This window comes from Falco punctatus (assembly GCF_963210335.1).
Source record: "Falco punctatus genome assembly, chromosome: 4".
Classification (NCBI taxonomy): Eukaryota; Metazoa; Chordata; class Aves; order Falconiformes; family Falconidae; genus Falco; species Falco punctatus.
This window is the reverse complement of record NC_137583.1, coordinates 42,964,525-42,988,341: the sequence shown is the minus strand read 5'-3', so window position 1 is coordinate 42,988,341 and position 23,817 is coordinate 42,964,525. Positions and strand designations below refer to the sequence as shown.

General features: G+C 38.5%; 1 protein-coding gene across 5 annotated transcripts in view; it reads left to right on the top strand.

The window, feature by feature from the left end:
- GRIN2A (glutamate ionotropic receptor NMDA type subunit 2A) overlaps nucleotides 1-23,817 on the top strand; it is a 219,652-nt gene that overhangs the window by 34,843 nt on the left and 160,992 nt on the right. Inside the window, exon 1 of one of the 5 annotated variants that reach the window (XM_080386784.1) lies at nucleotides 736-23,817. This exon is cut by the window's right edge and continues 14,769 nt beyond it. The exons of the other annotated variants lie outside the window; for them this stretch is intronic. The gene's annotated coding sequence lies outside the window, so the exon portion shown is untranslated. Of the gene's footprint in view, nucleotides 1-735 lie in introns of those variants that run through there. 5 annotated transcript variants of the gene reach the window in all.

The following is a 23,817-nucleotide window of genomic DNA, read 5'->3' as shown; positions in this document are numbered from 1 at the left end:
AAAGGTCAGCTGTCTCCATCCCAGTGTAAATCACCAGTACCATGAATCTAAGCTGGATTCTTTTTCCGTAAGCCTTGCAAACTGGAGTGCCTGTGATTCTTCAGTATTATTTCAATGTTTCCTATCACACATGCTTGGCTGCACAGTCTCTTCTTAAAAGTTCTATGGCAACCATGCAAGGGGCATAACATTTTACTTTGTGAAGGTGGGAGACGAGAACCTGAAGAGAGCTGCAGGGATTTTGGATTGGGTTTATCTTGTAAGATGCTTTGGTGTGGACTGACAGCCTGCCTGGGGACAGCCCCATGTCCTCTGTTTCCCTCTGCCCTGGGTAGCAGCGAGCTCAGGTAGGGAATGCACTGTGACAGCTGCAGTGAGCTTGTGATGGACGCTGAGACTGGGATAGGGAGGAGAAAGCCTTGTGGCAAGGCTTTTGGGAAGGTTGCAGGGAGCTAGGCAAGGAAAAGGATGAAAGAAATGTCTGCTGATAGTTGGGACTGACTGCTTTTGAGGTGGGGGAGAGATGGAGGAGATGGTTAGCATCACTATGTATGATGAGAGCAGAGCTGTTTGAGACAGGCCACACAGGGAAGTTATATGTATGCGTGTACAGGAGTGAAGGCAGAGGGCTGATCAGCATTGATAACATGCAGCTGTGGCCTTGCCACGAAGGCAGTGAGTTGACTGACGCGTGTGTGTGTGTGTGTGTGTGTGTGTGTGTGGTGGATGAGGAGAAACAGCAGGGACAGTAGGATCTGACCGACGGTAAAGCCTTGTTGCAGCCTACTAGTTTGCTTGTGCTTCAACATATACGTATGATGGACAGAATTACAGGAGTAAGGAGAAAAGGAGTGAAATTGTTTTTTTATATAAAGTTCCTGGACTACTGAAAATGCTTTTCTTCTGTCCTCCTTCTCTTTTCTTCATTCAGATCCATTGCAGCTTATGCCTGGAATCTTTTTTTCCCCCAGCTCCATCAGTAGCTCTTCTCCTCAGTGCCCCTTTTCCCATGAGAGGAGAGAGAGCAGCTTGCTGCTGCGGGAGAGCATCTGTGAATAACTTCTAGTCATGTTCCATTCTGAAAAATCAATACAGCTGGGAGATTTCAGTCTGAGGCAGTATGCTTGTTTTCATCTAAAGCTCACATGAAACCTAAAATTTATGTGCATATTTCCCACAGAAGCTCCCATCTGTTACCTTAGAGTGAGCTTTCATATGTATAAAAAAACTTAATTTGCAGTTGAGAGAACATAAACAATTACCTATAGGCTCTGTAGGTATCTCAAGGGTTGACTTCTGCTTTAATATGATGAAACGAAGACTATCCAAGAATTAGTATTAATGTTAGAGTAACTCTTGAGAGCAGATTGACTTAGACCTAGCATTTTCCTTTAGAAGCAGGTTTTCATTTTTCATAGAAAAGTTTGATTTTTAAGTCAGCCTGTTAAAATGGCTGAAAAAAGGTCCTTGAAAAGCAAAACTTCTTTTTAATTACTTTTTTGATATTTTAATACTATATATAACAACCTGAAGTTTCCAGAAGAGGAAAAATTGCACTTTATAGTCAGCTATATAAAAAAATGTTACCCATTGTTTTGAGTGTAAATTATTATTGTTTTTTCCTAAGTACCTCATTGAAAGATTCATTGCTGCCATATTTCTGGACCAGAATCCAAGCAGAGCAAGTCCGAATCAATTCAAACGAGCTGTTCATGAAGGATCACTGAAGTGGTTTTATTTTGCAGCTTAAATTAAGAGTGATACTTTTAAGAACCTCTCAGTAACTGTTGCTTTTGCTGAGAGATTTGAACCAGCACAAACTCATTTTCCTTGCCCGGGACCCCAGTTCTTAACCATTCTATCTGGCCACATGAATGTATAGGTAGGTATTCCATTACTACAGTTGTGCTTTTCATGTATAATTTAGATTGCAGGTGAAGAAGGTCCCTAGTTGTAAAGGGCTGACTATGCAATTTCTCATGAAATTTTCAAGTTTTACAAACTCCAAACCAGTATCACATCTTGTGCAGGAGAAGTCACCTCCCTTCAGTTATCTTCCTCTTACAAAGCTTTCCTGCCATTTCCTAAAAGATTCTCAGAGTACTCTTCTGTTAAATATCAGTGACTTGTGATGAGCAAGCAGAGGCCTGTGATACTCACCTGGCATGCAGGCAAGTGAATTGGGAGCTAACTTGTGTTTCAGAAATGAGCATCAACTCCAGGTGAGGGGCAGGAGTGGGTGGACTTGGAGAGGTCTCTCTAGAGCTATTCTGCTTTGTATAAATACTCCTTGACTGGAAAGGTGGAGCCTTCCTGGAGAGAAAAAGCCTTGAGTGGTAGATGGAAGGCCTCGTCTAGGATCAAGTAGGAAGAGTATCCTGGTAGGACAGAGAGAGCATGTCTAATTCCAGGAATTCCACCCGAGTTGAAGAAACAGCAAGAGAAAGGCTTCAATATATCACCTTTTGTGGTCAACTGTTTCACTAGGTTATTTCTACAATCAGATGTGTTTTCTCTGTCACTGAAGAGTTATGCAGTAATAGTCCTCCAAGCCTCTTCTGTTCCGTTTGGATGGCTCAAAATAGTCTTGTCTGTGAAAAAAACCCTCTTGATCTTCTCTGTTACTTTTAACAACAGTATGTAGTATTTTCTCAAATAATGTCATGGTAAGGAAGACAACCTGTTTTGCTTCCTACTCTGACTTCAGCTGTGCTTGACAAACTTGTATCAGCTATAATCAGGTAATATCCCAAATGCTATACTGGAAATACCTGCACCCATCTGAACTAGAAACTAGTTAATTTTGAAAACTTACTTGGATTGAGAAATAATGGCCTATTTTGCATGAGAGAACAAGTAATGAAAATTAATGTTCAGTGAATTTGTCAAAAAGCATTAATAGGGAAATTGTGTGTTGGGAAGCAATTAAACCTGAGCTGATGAAGGAAGTTCACTGCACTGTGAGCAATATTACCTGACAAATATGCTTATGCAAACAAAATGTACATTATAGATAAACATTTCATGTCATAGCCATGACACTGAGTGATACTTTTAAAGGGTGTTTAATGATAAAACTCATTAATTTGTGCAAGTTACTCCTGAGTTTTATAAAGACGGTTTGCTCTGCAAGCTTTGAGAACTAAGAGAAGAAACACAAACAGGTTGAAAAGGTCCCTCTCCAGTAGTATCACTACATGTAGGGTCCTGTTGTATGATGAGTGATCTAGATTAAAGTTGCTGACATTCCAGTAAATGCACCCAGTGAGAAAACCCCAACAATTCTCTTACTGGTTCTTCTCACACTTCTATAATGTATTTTACACCTTGAACAGATGAGTTTGAGCTTTCTCATAGTGTTTTCTTTAAAGAAGTGTGAAGCAGCCTTCTGTAGAGAAATAGGCTAGAGTCACTAGATGTTCCTTGACAAGTTCTCAATCTTCTAAATTTTCATGACTCTACAACAGGAACTCCCATCTGATGCCTATTTTAATAAATGCAAGCTATGCATTTTGATTTTAAGTAATGGTTGCTTGTAGATGAAATACACAAGCAACTTTATAAATATAGCAAAGTGCTATTTTAACATCCATCAAAATTGCCACCTGGTACTGCCTAGTTTCTTAATGTAGATAGGAAAAAAGTTATAGAAACTGATAGCCTTGAGGCTGCTATAATAGGTATTGAACCCATGGCTATTTTGATTATTTGTCCCTTAAGCCTTTACAGTTGTTTGTAGGACTCTGCAGTATAAACTGGATACTAGTTGGTCAGGGAGGAAAAGCTCTATCCATTATTTGAAGGGACATTTTAAATTGATTTTAATTCCAAACTTTTTGAGACAATTAGCTGGATAGGAAATAGATGTAAATATGTAGTATATAATTTTTTTATGAAGTTCCCTGGATAGCTTGTTTTTTTATGAACTGCAGTCTAAAAACAGACAGGAAAATAAGCCACATAATTTTTACCTGAACCCAAATTCCTCATATTTTTGTTTCCAGTGCAGAATTTCAACGTGATCCTTTGAAGAGAGTGCTGAACTACTGTGCTTGTGCAATGAGCAAGGAAAAAGGATTTCTCTCAATAAAAAGCTCCTATCTTTGTGGCAAAGAAGCGTACGATAGTCTATCTAGAAAATTAGTTTAGATCTTGCCTGTTAATAGAAACTGGATTTTTCCAATGAAGTTTGGTTTGTTCCTGCCCCCTGCTCTTTACTTTTGAATGAGATGTGAGTTAATCATTAATCCGCTTCTGCGCTGAGTTCTGAAGGTAAAAGAATGGGGGGATAATTTGAGTGGTGCAAGGAAAAGGATTTATCTTCCGATATACAAACGTCATCAGTGATACTTACTTGCATTATCATGGTTTAACGCCAGCCAGCAACTCAGTACCACGCAGCTGCTCCCTCACACCTGTTCTGCAGTGTGATGGGGAGGAGAATCAGAAAAAGGTAAAACTTGTGGGTTGAGGTAGGAACAGTTTAATAATTGAAATAAAGTAAAATATAATAATACTAATAATTGTAATGAAAAAGGAGATGATAGAGAGAGGAATAAAACCCAAGGAAAAAGACCAAGTGATGCACAATGCAATTGCTCACCACCCACTGACTGATGCCCAGCCAGTCCCCGAGCAGTGATCAGCAGTGGTTCCTGACCAACTGCCCCCAGTTCATATACTGAGCATGACGTTCTACGGTATGGAATAACCCTCTGGCTAGTTCGGGTCGGCTGACCTGGCCCTGCTCCCTCCTGGCTTCTTGTGCACCTGCTCACTGGCATGGCATGGGAAACTGATAAGTTCTGGACTTAGTATAAGCACTACTTAGCAACAACTAAAACATGTGTTATCAACATTATTCTCATACTGAATCTGAAACACGCTGCTACCAGCTACTAAGAAGAAAATTAACTCTACCCCAGCCAAAGCCAGGGCATGCATCTGTAGAACATGGTTTAGCCAGCTAAATAGAGATGCTACGTTCAGACTGAAATTTGTTGCATCCTGTATGTGTGGATACAAATGCGTTTGGAATTGTGGTCGATAAGTCTCACTTGTCCCATTTTGTTCTAAGGAAGATGGCTGTATCCAGAGAAATAGAATTGCCCAGCATTTTCGTGTTTACCATACCAGCCATAGTTCTGATAAAACCCATATGCAGAAAGAATATTTTCAGGCTTCTCAGAAACCTTTATTTTCCTTCTATCTTGCAATGCATGTTTGTAATCTCTTCTAGTCCTTATGCCCTAGACTGGCTTTGTACTCGCTAATTTGCGTATCTGTACAGTGAAGGAAAAAGATCTTGAAATCAAGTAAGCCTTCGGTACTATGAACTGAGGATCTAATATATAATATTATCAATTCCTTTAGTTATCTTGTTTGTGCTTAAGTTAAGAATTCAGGTTCCCCAAAGAGATAATGAAGAGTAGCAGGTCAGAGCAGCATGGACCTGTCAGACTGTGCAGTGTTCATGTAGGAAATGTAGCTACTTAAGCTAGATGTTTAAAATGGTGATGTAAATACCCTTCTTTCCTGACTCATTTTGCCAGAAAATGTGCATATCATTTCTACTTTGTATTATGAGTTTAGCTTTTAATTCTCTAACTGCATTTAAATGCAAACCATTTCCTTTCAAATTTGAGTCCTTAACTGATGTTTTTCCAATTCAGATATCATGGTAAAATATATTCCCCCAGAGGCTTGGTACAGTGTGAAAATGTGCGAATAAAGGATGCATGCGCATTGTACATCTTCCTACCAGATGGTACTGCTCAAATTTGTAGTGTGTTGCATAATCACTTTAGGAGAGGCTGAACGAATTTGGTTAAGTTTAAAATTTCTTTTGTAAATGTTAAAGGATATTTCCGGCAATGTCTGAGACTAGCTGCATTTCCAGTTTTGCCATAGCACTAATCTAGATTGCAGAAATGTGAGTTAAAAGTCAATACTGTATCTGCTACTTGTTGGAGGGCAGAGAGCTTTTGATCATTGAAGAACTAGTTTAGCTATTGATTTTGGCATGTCAGTAAGACTCTTTGCCAGTAGAGCTACAATTGACATGAGGCAATGCGATAGTATAAGGAATTATTGTGGTTGATTATTATAAGGAAGCTTAGTAAGCTGCTTTTGATTACTGCTTCCCTTACATTTCTGTTAGGGCACACACTGAATGTCCAAGCAGTGGCCGTATATACCAGTACTTGTTAGAGTACAGTGTTTAGCTACTTGTAGTGTATTTTCTAGCATGTCAGAAATTACTGGGGAAAACTGAGTGATGTTAGTGCTGGCTTATTATGCTGTCTTAATGAAATATACACTCCTTTAAATGTGCTTAACAAATCTAGAAAAATTCTTATGTTTCTTAACATGAAGTTAAATGTAAAGAAAACCAGTAAAACTATCTGAGAAAAGATGCTTGCAAAAGTGTGCTGGTTGAGTTATTTTGTAGACGCAGATGTCCTCGCTGCTGAAAATGAAAGCCATTTGGAAAATACCAATTTTTAGAAATGGGAAGTATCAGGCTTCTGCCAAACTTGACCTTGGACAGAATTCTGTATGCAACTAACAATTTGCAATATATCTGTGCATGGTTTCAGCTTAAGGGTAGTTTACTCTGGAGAAGGAAGGAAGGAAACTTGAAAGCCTTAAGGTACAAGCAAAATGTTTGTATCTTGATTTTTCTCCACAGTTCTATCTGCTGTCTTCTAGTGGAGCAGAACAGAATAAGATCTTATTTCATCACCTGTTTCTGTCCAGCTTATTTCTCAATTTTGCTTTTGACAAAAACTTGCCTAAACATAGTGAAATATTGTCTTTGGGTGAAAGCTCTCTGCCTTTGCCTTTTGGTGTGAGTTTTTGAAGACTTCAGCCTTGTGTTTAGTATGTCTTCCTCTCATTGAACTTCTAATCCATTTTTGGTTTGCTTTTCTGTAAATTCTAGTTTCACTGCCACCACTTGTCTAAGATTCAGTCAGAACTAGGATGCTTTATTTAAAATTCAAGTAGAAAATGCTAATATTGAAGTATCAGGTGGTATCCATCTGGTTTGAAATCTAAATATAATAGCACAGCATAGTGCCAGACTAGCTGTCCTGTAATTCTGCCTGCTGCTGAATGTTCAGAGAAGCTGACAGCATCTTTCACTCTTGCTCTTCAGATGAGAAAGGAATGCTTTGGCTGGTCTGGAAAACCTTTGCGCTGTGTCCATACACTCATGGTCAACTATGAGCTTGTTTCCAAGTGGGCTGTGCCTTACAGTCAAAGAACCTCTTTGCAAAATTAGCTCTTTGTATTTCAGCCTTGCTAGTTTTTATTAGGAAATTTCCTGTTCTGTTCAAAAACTCCACAGGGCTTCCATCTCAAGAACTGCCTAACAAAACCCCTCTTACAAACTGTGAAAATACTACATTAAAAATTGCTTGGTGCACTCAATATTTCTTCTAAAAGGATGAAGTTTGATAGGCTCTTTATTTTCATGGTTAGACACCTTTATTTTTGAACGTAAATTTATTCAGGGTTACCTCATATACGGTGTGACTGTATAAGCAGTGTTTTTAAATTTAGACAGCTCTTGCACTTTTCTAATGCTCCTGTTTCATCCCGTTCACACAACAGACAGGAGTGTCCCTGTCAGCCTTCACTTTGCTAGGCTAAACCAGCCTGTGTGACAGTTCTTGATTTACCCTGTTACTCCTGTAGCCTTTCTCTATACTTGTACAGTTTCAGGTATCTTTTCTGAATGTGGGTAACAAGAGTTGTACAAAATAGTATTTCGGATGTTTGTTCACCAGTGCTTTGTCAACTACCACTAGTATTTCTGTAGCTGTGCTGCAGACACTGGCTGATGCATCCCGGGATGAACTTTTCTTCCTCAGAACCAAGTTACATAATGATCAGTGATTAATATAATTCATGCTAGGCTATACGTTTTGATGATAAAATAGCATGCTGTCCCAGTGATATGAATGTGAGGTATCTTAATGTTGTTTGCCTTGCCTTCGAAGACAAATATACATTTCTGCAATAAAGATTATTTATCAAGAGTAGCTTTTTTACCGCTTAAAAAGTGTGAATTTTTTCAGGGTTCGGTAGTGATGAATGTAAAGTTCTTCTCTGAATTCAACATGTTCTACAGGAGAGTACTTATTGTAAGAGACTGATTACTTTTATTGCAGGGAGCAAGGCGCGAGCCTGGTTCTGCTTCAGTTTGTCCTACTTTTTCTTTGTGTTTACAACACAGTTCCCATCCTTAATTTGAAAAACCCAACACAACAGGTTTCAGTGAATTTAGAGTGGTATCCAGAAGACTTGGTGTTTAAGATAAAGGCAGCATGTTTTCCCCAATTAAAATATTGTAACTTCATGGTACCTTCATGGTTCTAGCTGAACAGCTAGAATAAGACAGCGATTTAAAAGCAGTAAATGGTTTAAGAGCAATTTAAGTTTTATCTGTTTCTCATTATAACTTCTGAGAAATTTCTGGGACAGTTTTTTCCATAAGATCTGTGGGCTTGTGCAGGGGGTGTTGCTCAGGGCAATAAATTTAAGCAGTATTGTTTCTGTCCTCCCTTTTCTAGACTGAGATGTACGTTTATATTATTAAAAAAACTAGATAAGATTTATTAAAAAGAATGGACTGTTTTGTTCATTAGGGAAACAGTTCACTACTTCTCAAGTGATTTAAAAATAATTGAAACTTTATCAGTTTTCATGTCTTATGCTTACTGATAAAGTAAATAAATCTAATTGATTAAAAGGGAATCACGCTGACCATCTTGGTTCTGAAATATTGACACAAAAATGGTAGCTAATGAAAGGGGTGAAATGTGAATTACATTAAAAGCACAATGGTGACAGCACAGATTACAACCACCACACTGCTGCGATGAATTTTATGAATTTTCAATATAATAATTTATTTTTTTTGCAAGATTTCCTGGAGAAATCTTGAGATTAAAGAAAAAAAAAATCTGAAGAGCAGTGTAAAGGTTACAAGGAAGAAATAAAAAATCAATATAGCTGCTTTAATGAGTTAGCATTCATATTTTGGTGGAGACAAGGCCTGTGAAATTAAACAGTCTTTAACACCAAATTAACCTTTATAAGTATCTCTTTTGGTCAAAATCTCTCATTGGCAGTCAAAATGCTACTAATGACTGTTTACTAAGAATGGGACTATCATAGAACTGTTCTGCAAGTGCCAAGACCAGCGTTCCTTGGTCTTTCCTGCAATCTGCCAGTTGCATAACAACTGAAATTATACCTGTCATTCAATTTGTCTGTATTTTGGTAATTGCACAGCTTGCTGAACTTTGTTCTGAATCTGTAATTAGCTATTTCTAGCAGAAAAATGAGTTACTATTCTAGTCTACTCAAGATTTGTAATGGACTAAATTTGGATCTTCCAGGAGTCAGTATGTCTGTCTGTGTTTTAGCCTCATCTATAACTTTATGGAAGACTGATCTTTGCTCTGTACTTCATGGCCCATTGTGCTCCCATAAGGTTAAATGTAGCCTACTTTGTATAACTGTTTTATAGATCTAAAATAATACATTTGTTTTACTAATGGTTAACTTTCAAAAGTTTCAGACACACTTGTTCCTGTACTTACAGCATATGGGTTCCAGACTGAAAGTTTCACACTTAATTATATTGAATTTAATAAATCTAACAATCAAACCATGCAAAGTATAATTTATGTGTTGGCAATGTAGCCAGACTCTCTAGAATACAAAGTGATTTAGAGAGAATAGCAAGACCTTGGGGTGGGAAGACTGTGCTATCACTTTTAAGCTTTCAGATGCAAGATTTATATTTTAACTTTGGGTTTTTTTTTTCCTTTTCAGTGGAGGGATAAAAGAATAGTATTTTGTTAGTCTAGTTGAAGAAGAGGTAATAGGTTTAGAGGAAATATTTTACAGCTGCACAGGAAGAGTAGGTTACATGCATTAGTTCTAGTAGTAACAATACCATGCTGGATTTTTATATGTGATAATTTATGCTTAAATTTCCTATCTGTAAAACATACTGAAAAGGATAACTTTTAAAATGGATTTTCTCTTGCAACACTGTATGATACTGTTAATTTTGTGTCTTCTCTGATCAAGATTTTACATGGTGAATTGTTCTTCTGTATACGGAACCTTCACTGAGTTTTATCCTCTAGAATATTACAAAACCCCCTTCTTAGCATAGAGGTACTGTAGTCTAATCTAGAAGCAATAAAAACCGAAGTCACAAGGAAAATCAGGTCCTAAGAATGTAGAATTTTCCTGAAAAAATAAATCACCAATTTAGAAACTTGAATTTGTGCACGGCTTCGGTGAGCTCTTGTTCACAAGTTGAAGAATGTCTTGAAGTAGTAGAAGAAAGAGCTTGGCACCATTTGTTCTTTTCTCTAGACAGTACTGGTGACAATATAGGTTACATCTGTTTGCATGGACATGTGATGCTGAATAGTGATGACTTTTTGGAGTCTAGCGTATGTGTCAAAGCAAAGTGGAAAAGTACGGAACAAGGCCAAACCATTTAAGGACTTTGGTGTAACCTGGAACAAGTCCTGGAATATTTTGCTTCTTGGCCTGTGACATATCTATTGTGCAGGTCTGCATCTCAATCAGCATTACTGAAGCATGAGAGAGATCCAAGAACAAAAGAGTGAAAAACTGGTCTCTGTAAAAGGATCTAGGCAAAGCTGTTTTGGTGGAGAAACAACTCGAACAGCTGTGATGAATGGGGCAGTGTGGGGCTGGAGTGCAAGCCGTGCTGTGTACAGCATGGGGGGGGAAGTGGTTGTGAGGAGCTTCTGCTCTCCACCTGCTGCAGGCTGACCTGTGTGTGGGTGCTGAATGCCAGGCATGCTGCACCACCGGCCGTGGGCTGAACCTCCTTACAGGGGAACAGGGAGCAAGGCAGGATGAAGTGTTCCTGGAGAGTGTTGTGTAAAAATGTATATATAGATGTATGTATGCACACACACAGAAAAAAAAACCAAACCAAAACAGAAAAGCATGACTTCATGACATGACATCAAGAAATTTGACTGTTTCCTTTGGAATTTCCCACTATGACTCTGCCAGCTTTACAGAGGGAATATCCAAGTCAACCTAAGGCAGAAAAATCAAGAGCAGTGAGTTTCCGGCTCAGTGGAGCATATTTCACCTCTTCCCCAAGGGGGAATGTAGAACATTTCTTTATAATTCAGGTGTGTAAATGAGAAGCACTCCTGGTGTATTGCATCAGTCTTCTCTCATGGCTGCAGCTTGCTTACTACCATTGAAAAAAAATTATTCTGTATTTATTCTGTGGTCACTCTTGTTATGAAAATACTTTGGTGGTTCTGATTCATTCAGAGCTGACTTAGATGTCAAATAAAGAAATTAGTTTATGGCATGCTCATTTGCATAGTTTCTCACATTGCAGGAGTATGGCCATCAGCATATAAAATATACTTTTGGAAAAGAATATCCCATCTATCAACGTACTAGCTTTTTCTTTAGAACTCTGCACTGTTTGGTTAAGTTAATGAAGAGACCTAATTTATTAGATAATAAAATGCTGTTGTTGCTTACATTTATAAAGAATCCTGTAAGGTATATAAAATGTGAGTTTTGATCCAAGTTGAAATGACAGCACTGTCCTACCCTTTTATTCATTAGATACTTTGAGCAAATAGCATCTGACACATACACCTCAGAACAAATGTAGTTTACCATATTATTGACAGACTAACTGCCCTGTATAAATCAGTGTTTTCTGCAGTTTGGCTCTTAGCCTAATTTGCCCTAATAATAAGTTGCCCACGGGCTGAGATTGCTGTACAGAGGACTGATGATTCCTCATTCTGTTCTCATAACATGGCTTTTATCAGTCATAGTTTCATTATTCTGATACTGCACCGTTAACCGCAGAGCATTCATGGAGATGTGCATGGGTATTTTAAGGATCTGCTCCATCAGTGACAAAAAAATCACAGACTGGTTGAGGCTGGAAGGAACCTCTGGACGTCACCTGGTCTGACCCTACTTCTCCAGCAGGGCCACCTAGAGCAGGTTGCCCGGGTCCATGCCCAGACAGCTTTTGAATATCCCCAGGGATGGCGACTCCGCAGCCTCCCCAGGCAGCCTGTGCCAGTGCTCAGGCACCCACACAGGGAAAACGTGTTTCCTGATGTTTGGAGGGAACCTCCTATGTTCCACTTTGTGCCCACCTCCTCTGGTCCTGTCACTGGGCACCACTAAAAGGAGCTTGGCTCCATCTCCTTTACACCTTTCCTTCAGGTATTTATATGCATTAATAAGAAACAATTAGAAAAATTAATGAGAGATTATTGGAAATAAAAATGGAAGGAGAAGAGAAGCTCAGATGTTGCTAATCTGGAATTGGTGTGGGAAAAAAAAGTTTTCAGCATTTCAAGTGACATAAAAATTGCCTGCCTTTGAGGTCTTTATTTGGTTTTATCTTAGTATTTGGTATTTGATGCATACAGATGGCAACACCCTCTTTAGAATTTAACATAAGCACTGAATGTATTTTTATCTTTTCACTGTTCTGTTTATATTGAGATTATGATACCGGAATGATCAAGTGTTACAGTTGTCCTAGTTTTCTTGTCCAAGTGTTTTCAAGGATGGTGCGCTTTCAATGAAAGGCAGTGAAACAAAGAGAACATTGAAATATGGTGAATGTTGCAAATCTATTTACATAGATGAAAAATCATGCAACTGAATGCAGTATTAACCAAGAAATGAATCCCCCATGCCTGGAACGAGGCATCTGCACTCACTTGCTACTGTTGCCTGAACCAAGTCTTTCCTCCCTTGGTCTTTCAAGCATAAGTTTTTAAAAATGGTTTTATATAGAATAAGAATGAAAATACAGTAGACTGCAGGTGACTTTGAAAAAGAAATGTATAAGTCCTGGGGATATTTGCTTATTTATTTAATTTTGAGTGGGTTTCTATACGCTTTTTCTATTTGAATTCTGGAGAACCTTAAATTAGCTGGAAAACTTTTTTTAAACTCAGTTTCCAAAAGAGAAAGTTAGATGTAACTGATTTATAGAACTGTATGGACTGGGTCTCATTTGCATATTCTGTGCCAAAAAGTGGAGAACTGCAATGCCACAGGGGATGAGCTCATAGCTTTAAAGTTTAGGCTCTAGAGCATGAAATTAAAAAGGCTGAGAAAAAGTGCAGTACTATCCCCCAAATCTGATATTTTACTAATAACTTAATCTAAGTATATTTTTATATGGTAATCGTAGAAGTGCTAGAAAATAAAAGGTCTGGCACTTATACTTCCAGATATAAGATATAATATCTGGAAAAAAAAAATATAGTGGCAGCTTTTGAAAAAATAGCTTGGATCATCAAATTCCATTCAGATCAATTCACTACTCCAGCAGGCTTTGCAGGGTATTTTGAGTAAAGATAGTCTGCATATGTGTGAGTACCTTTTAACAGAAACATTAAATAAAATACTGCTTCCTCTGCCTCTTTAAAGACCTTAAAAACTGTTTTTAGTACAATAACAAAATTGCTCCAATATAGATTCTAAACTTTCCTCCTTTTTCTCTGTCCTCATGTGCAAGGTGATGTAGAAGTTTCCTAAACTGCAAAAATCCATGTATTCTGGATATTCCTAATAGGTGTTTAATAATTTGGAATGTGTGAAGGGGTAAATGTATAAATAATCCAAATCCGAAACACACTTCTAAATTTTTGAAAGAAATGCAGAGTATAATAGTGATTGAAGTGTGCGTGAGTGTACTTGATAATTGAAGCACAAAGACAATCTAATAATCTACAAGACTCTAATTCAGTATTGTGAAGTTTTATTGTCTGCTAGTTTTAATATGATTTAAATGAAATCAATAGTGGAGGATTTCTATTATCTTAATTTCTCTGTTTATTATATAAATGTTTTGTTTTTTTTTTTTTTTTTCCCTTTTCATTGGGGAATATACTGCTTAAAATAATTATTCTCTGGCTAGCCAGGATTGTTTTTCTTGACATAAGGATGTGATTTTGTAGTATTGATAACGATCAGAACATATTCAGAGAAGCTACATCTAATTCTGTAATGTAATACATGAAGCACACAGAAATCTGAAAAGCAGTTAATCAAATTTTAGTTCCTCCTTAGCCTTTTTATTAACTACAGAATTATAAATGTGTTTCTTTAATGTATTCCTCATAATTCAATTTCTTTAGCTATTTAAGTAATTTTCTGTTCTTTACGTGTCCTTTTGTCTGACACTTCTGCCACGGGGTTTTAAAACGGCAGGCAGTTTTATAGGTGAAATCTTAGCAGTGCCTCACAGAGATTGCCTTGATTTGTGCATGCCTATAAAAGTGGCACAAAATGATAATGGCATTCTCCTACTTTTGGTACATTCTTTTATAGCTCGTTGAAAAATAGAAAGATGTTTAAGCGAGAACTTCTCGTTGACTGTCATTAATATTCAGATAATTCATTTTGTGACACAGTGATAGTTTTCTGATGGGCCACCATTCAAAATGGCTTACAGCTTCTTACTATGACAATCCAAGTTCAGTATCTTGTTCTCTGTTGCCTGTTGGATTATTCCAAATTTCCTGTTTTAATCTCACTGTCATCATTGGCAGTTGGCTGGATTGCTCTGTGGCTGTTGTCTAACCTACTGTTCTATTACTACAAGCAACGGCAAGGCTTGAGACTATGCTGCTCGTCTGGGTCTAGTGTTAGATGGCTACTGAAATACTCCCGTGTCCAAAGAGCCCAAGTTGTTTAATCTTTGGATAGTGCTGAGAGCAAGTGGTTCAGTGCAGGGCTGTTTGAATACTAACCAACATGATCGTTGGGATCCTAGGCCTTAAACAAAAGGCACATCTATTCTTGCTATAGAACTGTTTTACCTATCTCATTGTCCATTCTGTAGATTTTTCTGTGTTGTGTTGACCAAAAAATATAATGAAGTCCATAGGAACATTTCAATGGCTTATCCCTGAACAAAGCTTTGCTTATAAAAGGCTGCTTTTTCAACATAGCCCAAGGGTTATGTTGAAACTTTTGTGGTTGGAAATGCATCAGAAGGTCTTTGGTCTGAGGTGAAGTGTGAAAAAAAGCTCAGTCCTTAAAAGTTCACCTCGTAGTCCTCAAAATACATAAACAAAACCTCAAATGCTGAGACTCCTAAGTACACTCAACACACTGTAAAAATGTGACTTTATTTCTTCCATTAAGAGTAGTGTAAAGAGCTTTTCTAGTAGTGGCAAAACATATTTGTATGATCATTTTGGGTGTAGAGTAGGATTTGCTTTTGTCACCAACTGCAGAAATACTGGCTGATGTAAAACCAAAGCTGGCAGAAGCCAGATCTCTAGATGGTCTTCCAGGATGTTGTCCGGCATGAGAACTCGATCAGCTGTCAAAAAAGTTTGCATTCACTTTAGAGAATTTATGTAAACCTGTTTCCCAGTGCTGGTATTCCTGTGATTCTGCAGTGTTCTTATTTAACTTCCAAGTCTGTGACCTGCCAAGGACCAATCTCTCTGCAACAAAGGTAACAACAGCTGCCAATATTTATATTAAGATTTGGGAGAAAATTCTAAATGTAGAGTTTTTCTGTTACAGAAAGGACAATCGGCACACATACACGAGCACACATGTATGTGCACATACAGCCAGTTATGTCGAGGTATAGTCTCTGTTTATGAAGATGCCATTAACCAAAGCACTCCACAATGCGATTTTGCTTAATCTTTAAGCTTTCTTTTGGAATAAAAACGTTTAACCTCTAAAGCTGCTTTCATGTGGAGCAAACTCAGTAGAGATTTGCCTAATTGTTCACAAATATTAGTCATTATGTTTAGCAGTGTCCTTTAAAGATATGGAAAACGATATGATTTATTCTGAAGGGGATGCAGTTTTCTCACCACCCTTTTCTTTTGATAGCTTTTCACTTTTTCATCATTTTCTCTGTTGAGAGGTTTATTCTTCCCTAAGAGAATTCTGGTAGGAAAGATTTCCGTCTTCCAAATGTACTCACTGATATTTATTTTTTTAAGTGCTGTCTATTTTTATGGTACCTGGGCAAGCCGTGCCAATTTACATGTCAAATATGAGTACAATATCTGCTGTGTGCCTAGAGCACCTGGCACGGATTGAGGCATACTGAGCGTACCCAGTGAGAGGTTGAAGAAAACCTCACACGTTTCATCATAGATTTTGGAGAAATGTCTGACCTATCCATAGAAAGATATTGCTGCAGTGTCTCTTGACAAGGGAGAGTCTGGTTCGAGATATTTGCAGCTCCAAGGAAATTCAATAATACTTCAAATAATGAGAAATGAAATGTGACATATGAAATGGAATCAATTCCAACATGTATTTGAGCTGGAAGATCTATGGTCTGTAGTCTGATGTCTGCCTACAGCACACAAGAAACTGGGTGAGATAGGTGTAATCCATGGTGAGAAAGGCGTGGGAAACATCCAGTGATCCTTTCTGGCTGGATGTGAATGTGCTTTCTATTGCAGAATGCATCTTTTCAGACACATTGGTGGCTCTTAATAACACTGTTTATAAACCCAAGGTGATAAGAGATATGCTGTGAGGTAATCCATACAAAAACTCTTGGGGCAGAAGGGCATTTGCAAAACCCTTGAGTGCTGATTGAGAAAAGGAAACATCAGCCATGAAAGGCTTCTGTCATGTCAACCTTATGACCCGTGTGCTGGACAGTTGCGAGGTTGTGGGGCTTGCAAGGGGTCTGGGGGAAATGTTCTCTGTCACAGGCTATTGTAGCAATACCTGCTGCACCATTCCTCTCTGAAAAACAAATGAAGCCTCTATGGAGTGAAAAGAAGCGAGCAGGATTTTTTTTCTTCTTTCAAGTCATGCAAGACAGCAGGCAGCCACCATTGCATATGGATAAGCTTTCTCGGGGAGACCTTTGCTGCTTTCTGGTTTGACTTTTCTTTTGTATTGACACTGCTCCCTTCACCTGTGTCCCTCACGCCTTTGAGGGTCCAGCACAGTTGGATTTCTAAGTAATCAGGAATCAAAGGCTGAGCATTTGAGTAGTACAGGACAAAGGAGGTGTTTAAGACCTGAAGAATTTTGCAGATCTTTGACCTGGTTGAGGAATTCAGTGATATAATTTTCGTTTTTTAAGATAGAACAGTAGGAACAGATGTGTCCTCATATTATTCTGAACCTGTTGCTCGCCTGGGCAGCAGAGGTGGATGATTAAGCTGCATTGACAGTGCTAACTTGTGACTCTTCCACTGTGTTAATATGCAGGGCATGCTCTCAGTGATGAAATATGAAAACATTTTCATGTTACTTAGGAATAGGACCTAGCAATAAAATTTGCTTTCTACTGTGGTTTACTGCTGTCTGTTGAGCAGCATATGCTAGTGCTTTGCTTGTTTGCTTCATCACTGCCTGTGTTGTTGAGCAAACAGGTTGTCACAGGTAAATCTGCAGATGGTTTTCTTAGCTTTGATCCAATTTATCTAATTTGTAGGTTCTCTGTGACTTCCTGCTTCTCCCCTAACTGTGAGACATAGCAATATTAGAGCCACATGAAAACACTGTGCAGCTCATTTTCAACTAAATTACCCCGAGCATGTAATTATAGCTATTAGTAAAGCTCCCTCTGTTTTTCAGCAGTCTCCAAAAAACCACCCTTCTCACACAAGTTGGGTGAAAAGCCCACAGAGGTTAGCAGTTAGACAGTTAGACAAGTCAGTCATTTAAGAAGGCTCTTGATGTGACAGGACAGAGTTTACTGCATGCAATAAAATAATATCTTGGCTGGGCAAGAGGTATGTTTAATGATACTGTTGTTTGGAACTCACAACTGGAGAAAAATGAGCTCTCTGTTTTACAGTTTTTATAGTTAGCTCTTTGCAGTGTACTCATCCATTTCAGTAGTGGGGGAATTCATAAACACCATTGGAAAGCATTCAGGATGTTATAGAAAATATCTTTCTAGAAGATAGCCTCAGTCCAGGGATATGGTTACTTCTCTACTTCATGGTCTGGAATCTAAAGATTGTCTTTTGTTTGCAGTTTTGATTGGTAGTGTTTGCTTTTTTTTTTATTTTCAGGTTTAATTTAATTTAATTTAGCTTCCAAAAGCAGGATACTTAAAAAGAATTAAGTATATGGACTGGGGTTTAAATTCTGCAAGGAAACAAGGCTTTTAAAGCAAAATTTATCTTTATGTCTGATTCTATAGTGCGGTGAGATCTTTCTTGTTGGCTTAGCTTGACAGTCCACGTGGCTGTCAGCACTATTGAACTGGCTTGATCAAGCGTTCTTGAGGAAAAGACCAGTCTGTGCCCCAGGAAAAATCTTTCACTGTGGGGAAAACTGGGAACACCAAAAAATGCAGCCATGCAAATGACTTCAGTTCAAGACAATTGTGTTATTTTCAACACTGCTTCCATGATGACTTGGTTTAACTGGTTTACTGCTCTTTTTTGAACTAAATCTGTTAGCTATGAGTATTGTGTTGGACTTGTGAAGTGGGTGCTCTGTGGCATGCTACTTCAGTAATTCAAAGATGTGAAAGTGTTGGGTGGAGATCTAGGGACTTTCTCTTATATTTGTACCCCTGCTCTCCAACCTACTTCAAAAGGATTTCAAGAATTTTGTATTAAAGAGGATTTCTTGCAAACTCCTAGCTTTCCTTTTGTGTCTTTACATGAGATGATAGGGAGTGGGCAACTATCTTCTGAGGGATATTTATATAGATACTAGCTCTTGCTGCATGTATGCTAGTATATATTAGTGGTTTCTTTTTATAGACTGGTGATCTGAAATAGAAGTGACTGGCAAAGAGAAATGTCTTAAGGGACTGGAGCATCTTAGCAGAATACAAAATATTCAATGATATGTGTTTACCTACCTAAGCAACAAACCTTCTACACAATTCCTCTCTTAGGTTTAAGTGGAATTGTTAATGATTCCCACTGGTCTTCTCTCTCCTGATTTTACTTTTGTAATCGTATTTGCTAATAAGTATTCTCAAGATGATCATTGAATAGCACAGTTTCTTTACTATATCCAGTATTTCAAGAGGTGTTTATGCAGTCCACCAAGCAGTGTACCATCCTGTGCATTTGACCTGCTATTTGTTTCTGAATCTCATCTTCTGACCTCAAGCTTGTAATCACAGATGTGCTAGTCCCTGGCTGTGCAGAGGTTCAGTTCGCTTCCCTCCATGGTAGCAGAGGGATGGACATTGTGGCACACCGGCTACTCTGGAATACGATACGGAATATGAGAATGTGGCTTTTCTAGAAGGACCTTTATGTGTATCTTAAAGAAGCAGAAATGAATATTATTAGGCAGAAAATAAAAGCAGCTACCCAGGTTTAAAAGAACTTTCTGTTTAACAGTTAGGAAATGTTGCCCGTGCTTTGTCTATGCAAATAACAATTGTATGCAAGGAATTTACTAAACCAAATCTTCTAGTTTGTAGAATAATGAAATTAAGATTATGTAAATGTGGAACAAGCTTTTCCACAGCAGTGCACTTGCTCCATAGTTCTTTAGACATCTTCAGCCTATTCAAATGTGCAGACCTGAACATGGATTTTGTTTAGTTAACAGCTTTCATGTGTGCTTGATTACTAGTCTTCTGGGTATCTCATCTATCCATAAATATGGTTTCTATTAGTCATATTCTTTGCATGATTTGATGTACATGAAATCTTTTGCTGTACACAAATCCAGGATAGGATCATTTTATTCCAACTGCAACTAGGCTTTACCATAATCTACTCAGTCCAAGTCCTAATTACAGAAACAAGTATATGAACACAATCAATCTCTTCTCCAAAGACTTCACTGAACTCAAGAAACTACTCTCATGTCAATATTTTGGTGACAGAATCTATACTAGCCACAGAAGATTATCAACAACTAATAGAAAACTAAACCAAAGATGACCAGTTGTTTTACTTGGGTCCTGATGTTAGCATGCAGTGAGGACAGGTTTCTCTGGGTCAGAAGGTGGGCCTAGAGTGAGAGCAAGACAGTGTCCTTGCCAAGTATGCTGTCCCACACTAGCCACACAACAAGAGCGGAACAGGTTCGGCTATAATAGCCAGGTTTAGTCACAGCCATTTAAAGATAAATCCATGATGACCAGGCAGGTTGGTCAAGCTGGGAAGTCAATCTGCAGTTGGTGTCGGGTCTGGATCAATAAGGTAGGTGGTTTGCACAGACACTTGGAACACAGCTCATACAAAGGCCAAGAGCCTGAACTTCAACACAACTCCATGTGAGTCCCCAAGAAGGCTTCTTTCAGCTCTTTCTCTCATCTTTTCCCACCAGACCTGATGTTACACAGCTGTGCTCTATCAGGTGGCCCTGAGTGCCCGCAACCAGACACGCAGGAGAAGAAGGGGCTGCAAAATCATGATGGTGCACACAGAAGCCTGACAGGTGGAGGATAAATTAATACTAATGATTGAATCTGTAATATAGTTTAGAAATGTTCAGCTTCTTCTTCTGCCAAATGAATGTTTTTATAACAACTTTCTTCATCTCCTTTTCCTTGTTTGCCTTTCTCCGTGGTTTGCTGTTCTCTTTTCTCCAAAGAGAAAGAAGTTACAGGTTTTAATAGTTTTCTCCTGACCTTTCCAGCTCAGCTCTTGAGAAACTCCATATTTTGATGTGCTTATTCAACCATGTCTTTAAGGAGCCTTATGCCTTAGAAGAAATATAGTGTCTAATTACATGTATGTGCCATAGGCAATTGAGGACATTTGTTTGGGCGCATAACTGGCCAAAATATTTTTACAAGCATCCCTTGTCTTGTGCTATCCTTCACTGCAACAAGAAAGAGAAGACATCTAAACATTATCAATAAGTGAAATAAGTCACTAAAACAATAAAATCCCTTATGTTTATAAAACAGATAACTCAGTTAAGTGTCTGCTTTTATAGCAAAGCATGCCTTGCTGAACTCGTATCACATATACAAGCGGTATACAGTTTTCTTGCCACAAGAAGTATGAACAAAGTCTTTCCAAACTATCTGGGTTGTTCTTTGTGTAATGTTGGTCTGAGGTTTCTGAATTCAACATGAAATTGAAGTATGTATGCTCAAGTAATGCTGATATACTAGAATGCAGGGATTATATAGAGATTCTTGAAATGTTCAAATAAGGACCACGTTTGAGCTGCAGTTAACTAAATGAATCCTGTGAATGAATGATGGGTAGCAGGAGAGCAATCAAGTACCCTGAACAAACATTCACAGCATCTAGAATGCCATGTAACATTTATCAATAACCAGGTCAGTTTTCTGCCAAGTGCACTGCAAATCTTATTTGTTGCAGCAAGTCCCCTTGTGAATCCTGCAGCTAGAAAGGCAGAGCTAGTATGAAAATTTTGCAATTACTTAAGATGTCGGAGTCTAGTAAAATTAGATATGATAAAAGTCTGTTTCCATGCAGACGGCATAATTCCTTCTTTTGCAGAGGAAATACATAGGAAATAGCGCATTTTTGCATTTCTGAGAAGTACTGCTAAGCCTTCTGTGAGTGATCAGAGCCATATAAAATGACTTCTTTTATGGATGTTTTTTATTTTTTAGAATATTTGCTTCTGGTACAAAGAAAAGGGACTTGATTCAGGGGAAGGTGAATATGGAATTAATTTTTGAGTCATGGAATATGGAATTAATTTTTGAGTCATGACTTTGAATCCTGCCAAGCACAGTCTTCACCTGCACTGAGTGCCGTTGTGGGGTGGCTTGAGGTTTCCATCACTGTTCCTAGTCACAGGGAAAAGAATATCTTCCTGCAGTTCAGCTGGAGTACCATTTATTTTGTAACTCTAAGAATGTTTCCATACTCAAATATAGGGCAAGAGATGGCATAAATTTAAATCCAGAAACTAGACTTCTGTTTTATTTTCTGCTGTGTATGTGCACAGAGCATAAACCCCTGGACTGTTGCATTGGTCAGGCTGTGCCCAATTTACAATAGACTATTTCAGTTGGAAGGGACCTAGAATGATCATCTAGTGCAACTGCTTGACCAATTCAGGGCTGGCTAAATTAAGGCATGTTATTAAGGGCTTGGGGCATCAACCACCTCTGTAAGAAGCCTGTTCCAATATTTTACCACCCTATTGGTAAATAAATGCTTCCTAATGTCCAGTCTAAACCTCTCCTGGCACAGCTTTGAACCATTCCCACATGTCCTGTTGCTGGATCCCAGGGAGAAGAGATCAGCACCTCTGCCTTCCCCTCCTCAGGAAGCTGTAGAGAGCAATGAGGTCACTCCTCAGACGCTTTTTCTCCAAACCAGACAAACTCAAAGTCCCTAGCCACTTCTCACACGACATGCCTTCAGCCCTTTCATCAGCTTTGTTGCCCTCTGGATGCATTCAGTCTTAAATTGTGGGGCCCAGAACGGCACCCAGCACTCAAGGTGAGGCTGCACCCATCCAGAACGCAGCAGGATAGTCACCCTTTTGACTGGCTGGCTATGCTGTTTGCTGCGCTCCGGGCTGCAGTTTGCTCTCTTGGCTGCCAGGGCACACTGCTGACTCACAGCGAGCCTATTGCCAGCCAGCACCCCCGGAGCCCTCTGCACATTGCTTTTGGTTGTCCTAACTTCAGCGAAAGCATGCGGTTGTCTGACTGACCTGCTAAGAACTGGCTTTTCTCATTTGTCCAGGCATGGCCACTCACCCTGTGTGTTAGTTGCAGCTTTACTCACCTGTAGGTCCCTGTTTCTTGACCTTGAATGAGAATTGTGCTTCTGCTGGCATCATGAATAGTTCTGAGGGGATACACGCAACCTTTTCATCAGCAGATTTGACCACAGGCAGATGCTTCTTCAATGTAAACTTTACCGACCTCACCAGCTCTGTCTTTTTGAATTCTCTTTAAGGTTGGTTGTTTTGGTCTGTATTAATGTCTTCTGTACCAAAATAATAGTAGGACTGAATTATTCAATAGCTGAAGTGTACTTGTCTTATACAAAGAGATGAGATCTGCATGGAGGGCCATGCAAAGTGTTGCAAAAATAATACAAAAGCGGTTGAACAAGAATGAATCCTCTGGATAAACCTGTGAGTATTTCACTAAAATACTGGTACTGAATCTGCTGGTCATACATTTAGAATCCACTGTAAGAGTAATAATCAAGAGATTGCTGGTCTGAAGTCACCGTAGTCATTATGTTTACATCTTACTATCAGGAGTTAAGCTTTATTTATTTTAAAAGACTTGAATAAAGCTGAACAGATGGAATCTTTATAGGAATTTAATAACATGAGCTAGTTTTCAATGTCACCATGTACTGTCCCAAGTCTTATGGCTTTGTTAAATACATATCAGTCATTAAAAAAGAAAATAAATCTTCAAATACAGTTATCCCAGGGCCATTTGTAGTCTGACAAATCTACCTGTGGCAAAATATAATATTTGATTCAATAAAGAATTATTTAAGCAGCTGATCGTTTATATTGCTGCTTTCCTCTTGGAAAGAGTTTCTGTTCTGAAATGTAGGTTTCCATGTAGCAAAGTTTTCCTGTTCAAGGTAATGATACGACCTATCACTAGTGGAAGTGGTGCTGTTGGTTTTTTAATGTAATTTGCTGGTGTGACGTCTATTAGAAGACCAAAACTAGTTATGCTGTGTTTGATTCACTGCAAAGGTAGCGGCAGAGTTGTTACTGTATTATTTCTTACTTTACAAAAAATAGGTGGCTATTATATATCTGATATATCTGTAGTTATGACTGTGTTTTGGGTTATGACTCCAGATCTTTAAAGTCATGTCTTCAGACAAGACA